Consider the following 9,844-nt stretch of genomic DNA (forward strand, 5'->3'; position numbering starts at 1 on the left):
ACCAGGCTGGGCAACATGGCGAAACCCTGTCTCTACAAAAATATACGAAAATTAGCCAGGCCTGGTGGTGCATGTCTGTAGTCCCAGCTACTCGGGAAGCTGATGTGGAAGGATTGCTTGAACCTGGGAGGCAGAGGCTGCAGTGAGTCAGAAGCTGCAGTGAGTCAGAAGCTGCAGTGAGCTGAGATTGCACTGAGAGGTGACAACGTGCTGGCAGCCCTTGCTCACTCTTGGCACCTCCTTGGCCTCGGCGTCCGCTCTGGCCACGCTCGAGGAGCCCATCAGCCCACCGCTGCACTGTGAGGGCCCCCCTTGGAGTCTGGCCAAAGCCAGAGCTGGCTCCCTCTGCTCCTGGGGAGATTTCAGGGAGAGGCGTGGGTGGGAGCCAGGGCTGCAGGCGCAGGTTCCGGGTGGGCATGGGCTCGGCGGGCCCTGCACTCCTAGCGGCCGGTGCCTACTGGGCTTGATCTGGGATGAGCTCCCTCTGGGCTGCTGGAATGCCCGGGCTAGGTGCTGCAAAGTCCCATGGGAAGTGCCACTGAGAGGTGAACCCGGCTGGGCTTCTGGGTTGGGTGGGGACCTGGAGAACTTTTCTGTCTAGCTAAAGGTTTGTAAAAACACACCAATCAGCACTGTGTCTAGCTAAAGGTTTGTAAATGCACCACTCAGCACTCTGCGTCTAGCTAATTGGGTAGGGGACTTGGAGAACTTTTGTGTCTAGCTAAAGGTTTGTAAATGCAGCAATCAGCCTTCTGTCAAAACGGACCAATCAGCTCTCTGTAAAACAGACCAATCAGCTCTCTGTAAAATGGACCAATCAGCTCTCTGTAAAATGAACCAATCAGTAGGATGTGGGTGGGACCAGATAAGGGAATAAAAAGCAGGCTACCCAAGCCAGCAGCGGCAAGCCGCTTGGGTCCCCTTCCGTGTTGTGGAAGCTTTGTTCTTTCACTCTTCACAATAAATCTTGCTGCTGCTCACTCTTTGGCTCTGCACCACCTTTATGAGCTGTAACACTCACCACGAAGGTCTGCAGCTTCACTCCTGAGGCCAGCAAGACCACAAACTCACCGGAAGGAACAAACAACTCCAGATGCACCACCTTTAAGAGCTGTAACACTCACCGCAAAGGTCTGCAGCTTAATTCCTGAAGTCAGCGAGACCACGAACCCACCAGAAGGAAGAAACTCTGGACACATCTGAACATATGAAGGAACAAACTCTGGACACACCATCTTTAAGAACTGTAACACTCACTGCGAGGGTCCACGGCTTCATTCTTGAAGTCAGCAAGACCAAGAACCCAGTAATTCCGGACACATTTTGGTGACCATGAAGGGACTATCGCCTATCACCAAGCAGTAAGACTATCACCAAGCAGTGAGACCACTGCCTATCGCCAAGCGGTGAGTACTATTGAACCCCTTTCACTTGCTATTCTGTCCTATTATTCCTTAGAATTCGGGGGCTAAATAACGGGCACCTGTTGGCTAGTTAATAGCGACGAGCGCGACCGCCGGACTAAAGACACGGGTGTCAGGCTTTCTGGGAAAGGGCTCTCTAACAACCCCTGACTCTTCGGAGTTGGGAGCATTGGTTTGCCTGGAACCAGCTTCCACTTTTCCTGTACTTCTGGGCTGAGCTGAGGGTTGACAGAGAGGAAAGCCATTCAGCTCTGGGGTCCCAACAGCAAGCTGGTTGACCCTGTAGCCATGAGTGGAACTCTCAAAGTCATGTCGCCCAAGCGAGACTCGCCCATCTATTCTATCTACCCTGACCCTTGCCTCCTGGGTCCTAATGCCTGCCAGACAAACTTCCTCTCGCCTCTCTTCTCTGAAGCTAGTCCCGCTTCTAAAAGTCACTCCCTGTCTCTGGTGCTTTTCTAGTTTCTCTTATAAGAATGATTTCTAGTATAAACTCCAGGACTCTGTTACCTTCTTTCGGCACCTGGGGTCACCAATCAGAAAGACATAATTTTTGCCCAAAGCCCCATCATGGGGGGACTACCTGGAATTTTAGGATCCCTCCTCAGACTAGCAGGCCTAACAAAAGCTATTCCTGAAGCTAGGATATGGGAAGCCTCAGAAATTGTATCCTTCCTATTCATATAAATGAGGACAAAAGGTGTCACTCTTCCAACTCTGGAGATCCCTCCCCTCCCTCAGGGTATGGGCCTCCACTTCATTTTTGGGGCATGACATCTCTATAGGACATGGGTAAGGTCCCAATACTAACATGAGAATGCTTAGGACTCTAACAAGTTTTGAAGAATGCATCGGTAAGGGCCATTAAATCCGATTTTTCTCGGTCCTCCTTGTGGTCTAGGAGGACAGGCAAGGGTGCAGGTTTTTGAGAATGCATCAGTAAGGGCCACTAAATCCGACCTTTCTCAGTCCTCCTTGTGGTCTGGGAGGAAAACTAGTGTTTCTGCTGCTGCGTTGGTGAGCACAACTATTCTGATCAGCAGGGTCCAGGGACTGTTGTGGGTTCTTGGGCAGGGGTTGTTTTTGCTGCTGCATTGGTGAGCGCAACTATTCCAGTCAGCAGGGTCCAAAGACCATTGCGGGTTCTTGGGCAGGGGGAGAAACAGAACAGAACAGAACAAAACAAAACAAAACAAAACCATGGGCAGTTTTGTCTTTCAGATGAGAAACACTCAGGTATCAACAGGCTCACCCTTGAAATGCATCCTAAATCATTGGGACCAATTTGACCCACAAACCCTGAAAAAGAGGCGGCTAATTTTTTTCTGCACTATGGCCTGGCCCCAATATTCTCTCTCTGATGGGGAAAAATGGCCACCTGAGGGAAGTACAAATTACAATACTATCCTGCAGCTTGACCTTTTCTCTAAAAGGGAAGGCAAATGGAGTGAAATGCCTATGTCCAAGCTTTCTTTTCACTGAAGGAGAATACACAACTATGCAAAGCCTGCAATTTACATTCCACAGGAGGACCTCTCAGCTTACCCCCATATCCTAGCCTCCCTATAGCTTCCCTTCCTATTAATGATAATCCTCCTCTAATCTCCCCTACCAAGAAGGAAATAAGCAAAGAAATCTCCAAAGGACCACAAAAACCCCTAGGCTATTGGTTATGTCCCCTTCAAGCTGTAGGGGGAGGGGAATTTGGCCCAACCTAGGTACATGTCCCCTTCTCCCTCTCTGATTTAAAGCAGATCAAGGCAGACCTTGGGAAGTTTTCAGAAGATCCTGATAGGTACATAGATGTCCTACAGGGTCTAGGGCAAACCTTCAACCTTGCTTGGAGAGATGTCATGCTACTATTAGATCAAACCCTGGCCTTTAATGAAAAGAATGCGGCTTTAGCTGCAGCCCGAGAGTTTGGAGACACCTGGTGTCTTAGTCAAGTAAATGATAGAATGATAGCCAAAGAGAGGGATAAATTCCCTACTGGTCAGCAAGCCGTCCCCCGTATGGATTCCCACTGGGGCCTTGACTCAGATCATGGGGACTGGAGTCATAAACATCTGTTGACCTGTGTTCTAGAAGGACTAAGGAGAATTAGGAAAAAGGCCCATGAATTGTTCAATGATGTCCACCATAACTCAGGGAAAGGAAGAAAATCCTTCTGCCTTCCTCGAGCAGCTACGGGAGGCCTTAAGGAAATATACTCCCTGTCACTTGAATCACTCGAGGGTCAATTGATTCTAAAAGATAAGTTTATTACCCAATCAGCCACAGATATGAGGAGAAAGCTCCAAAAGCAAGCCCTGGGCCCTGAGCAAAATTTGGAGGCATTATTAAACCTGGCAACCTCAGTGTTCTATAATAGGGACCAAGAGGAACAGGCCCAAAAGGAAAAGCAAGATCAAGGAAAGGCCACAGCCTTAGTCATGGCCCTCAGACAGACAAACCTTGGTAGTTCAGAGAGGACAGAAAATGGAGCAGGCCAATCACCCTGTAGGGCCTGTTACCAGTGTGGTTTGCAAGGACACTTTAAAAAAGATTGTCCAATGAGAAACAAGCTGCCCCCTCGTCCATGTCCACTATGCCCAGGCAATCGCTGGAAGGTGCACTGCCCCAGAGGACAAAGATTCTCTGGGTCAGAAGCCCCCAACCAAATGATCCAACAACAGGCCTGAGGGTGCCTGGGGCAAGCGCCAGCTCATGTCATCACCCTAATTGAGCCCTGGGTATGTTTAACCATTGAGGGTCAGGAAATTGACTTCCTCCCGGATATTGGTGCGACCTTCTCAGTGTTAATCTCCTGTCCTGGACGACTGTCCTCAAGGTCCATTACCATCCAAGGAATCCTGGGACAGCCTGTAACCAGGTATTTCTCCCACCTCCTCAGTTGTAATTGGGAGACTTTGCTCTTTTCACATGCCTTTCTTGTTATGCCTGAAAGTCCCACACCCTTATTAGGGAGGGATATATTAGCCAAGGCTGGAGCTATTATCTACATGAATATGGGGAAGAAGTTACCCATTTGTTGTCCCCTACTTGAGGAGGGAATCAACCCTGAAGTCTGGGCATTGGAAGGACAATTTGGAAAGGCAAAAAATGCCCACCCAGTCCAAATCAGGCTAAAAGACCCACCACTTTCCTTATCAAAGGCAATATCCCTTAAGGCCTGAAGTTCATAAAGGATTACAGGATATTGTTAAACATTTAAAAGCTCAAGGCTTAGTAAGGAAATGCAGCAGTCCCTGCAACACCCCAATTCTAGGAGTACAAAAGCCGAACGGTCAGTGGAGACTAATGCAAGATCTTAGACTCATCAATGAGGCAGTAATTCCTCTATATCCAGTTGTACCCAACCCCTATACATTGCTCTCTCAAATACCAGAGGAAGCAGAATGGTTCACTGTTTTGGACCTCAAGGATGCCTTCTTCTGTATTCCCCTGCACTCTGACTCCCAGTTTCTCTTTGCCTTTGAGGATCCCACAGACCACATGTCCAACTTACGTGGAGGGTCTTTCCCCAACGGTTTAGGGATAGCCCTCACCTGTTTGGTCAGGCCCTGGCCCAAGATCTAGGTCACTTCTCAAGTCCAGGCACTCTGGTCCTTCAGTATGTGGATGACTTACTTTTGGCTACCAGTTCGGAAGCCTTGTGCCAGCAGGCTACTGTAGATCACTTGAACTTTTTAGCTGATCAAGGGTACAAGGTGTCTAGGTCAAAGGCCAAGCTTTGCCTACATCAGATCAAATATCTAGGACTAATCTTTGCCAAAGGGACCAGGGCCCTCAGCAAGGAACGAATACAGCCTATACTGGCTTATCCTCACCCTAAGACATTAAAACAGTTGCGGGGGTTCCTTGGAATCACTGGCTTTTGCCAACTATGGATCCCCAGATACAGCGAGATAGCCAGGCCCCTCTATACTCTAATCAAGGAGACCCAGAGAGCAAATACTCATCTAGTAGAATGGGAACCAGAGGCAGAAACAGCCTTCAAAACCTTAAAGCAGGCCCTAATACAAGCTCCAGGTTTAAGCTTTCCCACAGGAAAAAACTTCTCTTTAAACATCACAGAGAGAGCAGGGATAGCTCTTGGAGTCCTTACTCAGACTCGTGGGACAACCTCACAACCAGTGGCATACCTAAGTAAGGAAACTGATGTAGTAGCAAAAGGCTGGCCTCACTGTTTACAGACAGTTGCGGCAGTGGCTGTCTTAGTGTCGAGGCTATCAAAATAATACAAGGAAAGGATCTCACTGTCTGGACTACTCATGATGTAAATGGCACACTAGGTGCCAAAGGAAGTTTATGGCTATCAGACATCACTTACTTAGATATCAGGCGCTACTCCTTGAGGGACTGGTGCTTCAAATATGTACATGCATGGCCCTCAACCCTGCCACTTTTCTCCCAGAGGATGGGGAACCAATCGAGCATGACTGCCAACAAATTATAGTCGAGACTTATGCCACCCGAGATGATCTCTGAGACATCCCCTTAGCTAATCCTGACCTTAACCTATATACCGATGGAAGTTCATTTGTGGAGAATGGGATATGAAGGGAAGGTTATGCCATAGTTAGTGATGTGTACTTGAAAGTAAGCCTCTTCCCCCAGGGACCAGCACCGAGTTAGCAGAACTAGTGGCACTTACCCGAGCCTTAGAACTGGGAAAGGGAAAAAGAAAAAATGTGTATACAGATAGCAAGTATGCTTATCTAATCCTACATGCCCATGCTGCAATATGGAAAGAAAGGGAGTTCCTAATCTCTGGGGGAACCCCTGTTAAATACCACGAGGAAATTATGGAGTCATTGCACACAGTGCAAAAACCCAAGGAGGTGGCGGTCTTACATTGCTGAAGCCATCAAAAAGGGGAAGGAGAGGGGAGAACAGTAGCATAAGCAGCTAGCAGAGACAGGGAAAGACCAGCAGAAAGGAAAGAGAGAAAGAGATAGGAAGTTAGAGAAAAAGAAAGAGAGGAAGAAACAGACAAAAAGAAGGAGACAGAGAGGAAGAGACAGAGAGACAGAAACAGAGAGACAAAAGTCAAAGAAAGAAGGAGAAAGAGAGGAAGAGACAGACAAAGAGGGAGTCAGAAAGAGAGAGACAAAGGAGTCAAAGAGAAAGAGAGATGGAAGTAGTAAAGAAAAAACAGTGTACCCTATTCCTTTAAAAGCCAGGATAAATTTAAAACCTATAATTGATAATTGAAGGTCTTCTCCATGACCCTATAACACTCCAATACCACCTTGTTGTCAGCGCAAACAAGGGCACAGCCGAAAAGCACTGAGGCCACTGACAACCCGTAGCCTTCCTATCAAATATCCTTAACCCAGCAGGTTTCCTAACAGGGGATCTAAATTTGAAGGTCTGACCAGACATAGTAGGAACTCCCTTCAGGACAGGATGATAGATGGTTCCTCCTGAGCGATTAAGGAAAAAGACACAATGGGTATTCAGTAAGTGATAAGGAAATTCTTATAGAAGCAGAGTTAGGAAAATTGCCTAATAATTGGTCTGCTCAAATGTGCGAGTTGTTTGCACTCAGCCAAATCTTAAAGTACTTACAGAATCAGGAGGGAGACATCTATACCAATTCTAAGTTAATATGGACTGAACAAGGTTTTATTAATAGCAAAGAAAAATTAAAATCCCAAACTTACAAGGTTTTCAACTAAAGTAAAGTTTGCTAAAAGTTAACAGTGTAACATGCATTATCTTACTGCCACACACTCTCAAAGGATTTCTCAGACAGTTTGCAGGAAGTGATGAAATCTATCCTTACTCTACAATCCCAAATAGACTCTTTAGCAGCAGTGACTCTCCAAAACCACTGAGGCCTAGACCTCCTCACTGCTGAGAAAGGAGAACTCTGCAGCTTCTTAGGGGAAGAGTGTTGTTTTTACACTAGCCAGTCAGGGATAGTACGAGATGCCATCCAGTGTTTACAGGAAAAGGCTTCTGAAATCAGACAATGCCTTTCAAACTCTTATACCAACCTCTGGAGTTGAGCAACATGGCTTCTCCCCTTTCTAGGTCCCGTGGCAGCCATCTTGCTGTTACTCACCTTTGGACTCTTTATTTTTAACCTACTTGTCAAATTTGTTTCCTCTAGAATCGAGGCCATCAAGCTACAGATGGTCTTACAAATGGAACCCCAAATGAGCTCAATTAACAACTTCTACCAAGGACCCCTGGACTGACCTGCTGGGCCCTTCCACTAGCCTAAAGAGTTCCCTTCTGGAGGAGACTACAACTGCAGGGCCGCTTCTTCGCCCCTATCCAGCAGGAAGTAGCTACAGTGGTCATCAGCCAAATTCCCAACAGCAGTTGGGGTGTCCTGTTTAGAGGGGGGATTGAGAGGTGACAACGTGCTAGCAGCCCTTGCTCGCTCTCGGTGCCTCCTCGGCCTCAGCATCTGCTCTGGCCACACTTGAGGAACCCTTCACCCTGCCGCTGCGCTGTGGGGGCCCCTCTCTGGGGCTGGCTGAGGCCGGAGCCAGCTCTCTCTGCTTGTGGGGAGGTGTGGAGGGAGAGGTGTGGGCAAGAGCCGGGGCTGCGTGCAGCACTCGCAGGTGGCATGGGTTCCAGGTGGGCGCAGGCTCGGAGGGCCTCACACTCTGCACGGCCCGCCGGCGCTTGCTGGGCTTGATTGGGGTATGAGCTCCCTCTGGGCTGCCAGAGTGCCCGGGCTAGGTGCTGCAAAGTCCCGTGGCAAGTGCCATTGAGAGGTGAAGCCGGCTGGGCTTCTGGGTCGGGTGGGGACCTGGAGAACTTTTCTGTCAAGCTAAAGGTTTGTAAACACACTGATCAGTACTCTTTGTCTAGCTAAAGGTTTGTAAATGCACCAATCAGCATTCTGTGTCTAGCTAAAGGTTTGTAAATGCACCACTCAGTGCACTGTGTCTAGCTAATCGGGTAGGGGACTTGGAGAACTTTTGTGTCTAGCTAAAGGATTGTAAATGCACCAATCAGTGCTCTGTGTCTAGCTAAAGGTTTGTAAATGCACCAATCAGCACTCTGTCATAACGGACCAATCAGCTCTCTGTAAAACGGGCCAATCACCTCTCTGTAAAATGAACCAATCAGTAGGATGTGGGTGGAGCCAGATAAGGGAATAAAAGCAGGCCACCCGAGCCAGCAGTGGCAACCCGCTTGGGTGCCCTTCCATGCTATGGAAGCTTTGTTCTGTCGCTCTTTGCAATAAATCTTGCTGCTGCTCACTCTTTGGGTCCATGCCACCTTTATGAGCTGTAACACTCACTGTGAAGGTCTGCAGCTTCACTCCTGAAGCCAGTGAGACCATAAACCCCCCAGGGGGGACGAACAACTCTGGACGGGAGGAACGAACAACTCTGGACCGCCACCTTTATGAACTGTAACACTCACCGTGAAGGTCTGCAGCTTCACTCCTGAAGTCAGCAAGACCACGAACCCACCAGAAGGAAAAAACTCCAGACACATCTGAACATCTGAAGGAACAAACTCCAGACACACCATCTTTAAGAACAGTAACACTCATGGCAAGGGTCCGCGGCTTCATTCTTGAAGTCAGCGAGACCAAGAACCCACCAATTCCGGACACAGCACCACTGCTCTCCAGCCTGGGTGACAGAGCCAGATCCTGTCTCAAAAAAAAAAAAAAAAAGAAAAGGATTAAAATTCAAAAATACCTAGATACCTAGGAATACAGCTAACCAGGGAGGTGAAAGATCTCTACAATGAGAATTACAAAACAGTGCTCAACAAAATCAGAAATGACATGAACAAATGGAAAAATATTCCATGCTCATGGATAGTATAGCATGAAAATGGCTATACTATCCAAAGCAACTTACAGATTCAATGCTATTCCTATCAAACTACTAATGACATTCTTCACAGAATTAGAAAAAAAAACTACTTTAAAATTCATATGGAACCAAAAAAGAGCCCACGTAGCCAAGACAATCTTAAGCAAAAAGAACAAAGCCAGAGGCATCACACTACCCAACTTCAGACTATACTACAAGGCTACAGTAACCAAAACAGCACAGTACTAGTACAAAAACAGACACATAAACCAATGGAACAGAAGAGAGCCCAGAAATAATGCCATACACCTACAACAATTGACCTTTGACAAAGCTGACAAAACAAACAATAGTGAACAGACTTTCATTCAATAAATGGTGCTGGGATAACCGCCTAGTTATACGCAGAGGATTGAAACTGGACCCCTACCTTACACCACATTAAAAAAATCAACTCAAGAGGAATTAAAGTCTTAAATGTAAAACCTAAAACTATAAAAACCCTGGAAGATAATTTAGGAAGTACCATTCTGGACATAGGACTTGGCAAAGATTTCACAACAAAAATGCCAAAAGCAATTGCAACAAAAACAAAAATTGACAAATGGGACCTATTAATAA

At 47.2% G+C, this 9,844-nt stretch overlaps 1 long non-coding RNA gene across 1 annotated transcript; it reads left to right on the plus strand.

The window, feature by feature from the left end:
* Window positions 1–843: 843 nt before the first annotated feature.
* Window positions 844–9,400, plus strand: LOC129136807 (uncharacterized). The gene is made up of 2 exons (XR_008538749.2): window positions 844–1,406; window positions 7,546–9,400. It is a non-coding gene; the product is annotated as an uncharacterized LOC129136807 (long non-coding RNA).
* The last annotated feature ends 444 nt before the right edge of the window (window positions 9,401–9,844 follow it).

The sequence above is a fragment of the Pan troglodytes genome, chromosome 14 (assembly GCF_028858775.2).
Source record: "Pan troglodytes isolate AG18354 chromosome 14, NHGRI_mPanTro3-v2.0_pri, whole genome shotgun sequence".
Taxonomy (NCBI): domain Eukaryota; kingdom Metazoa; phylum Chordata; class Mammalia; order Primates; family Hominidae; genus Pan; species Pan troglodytes.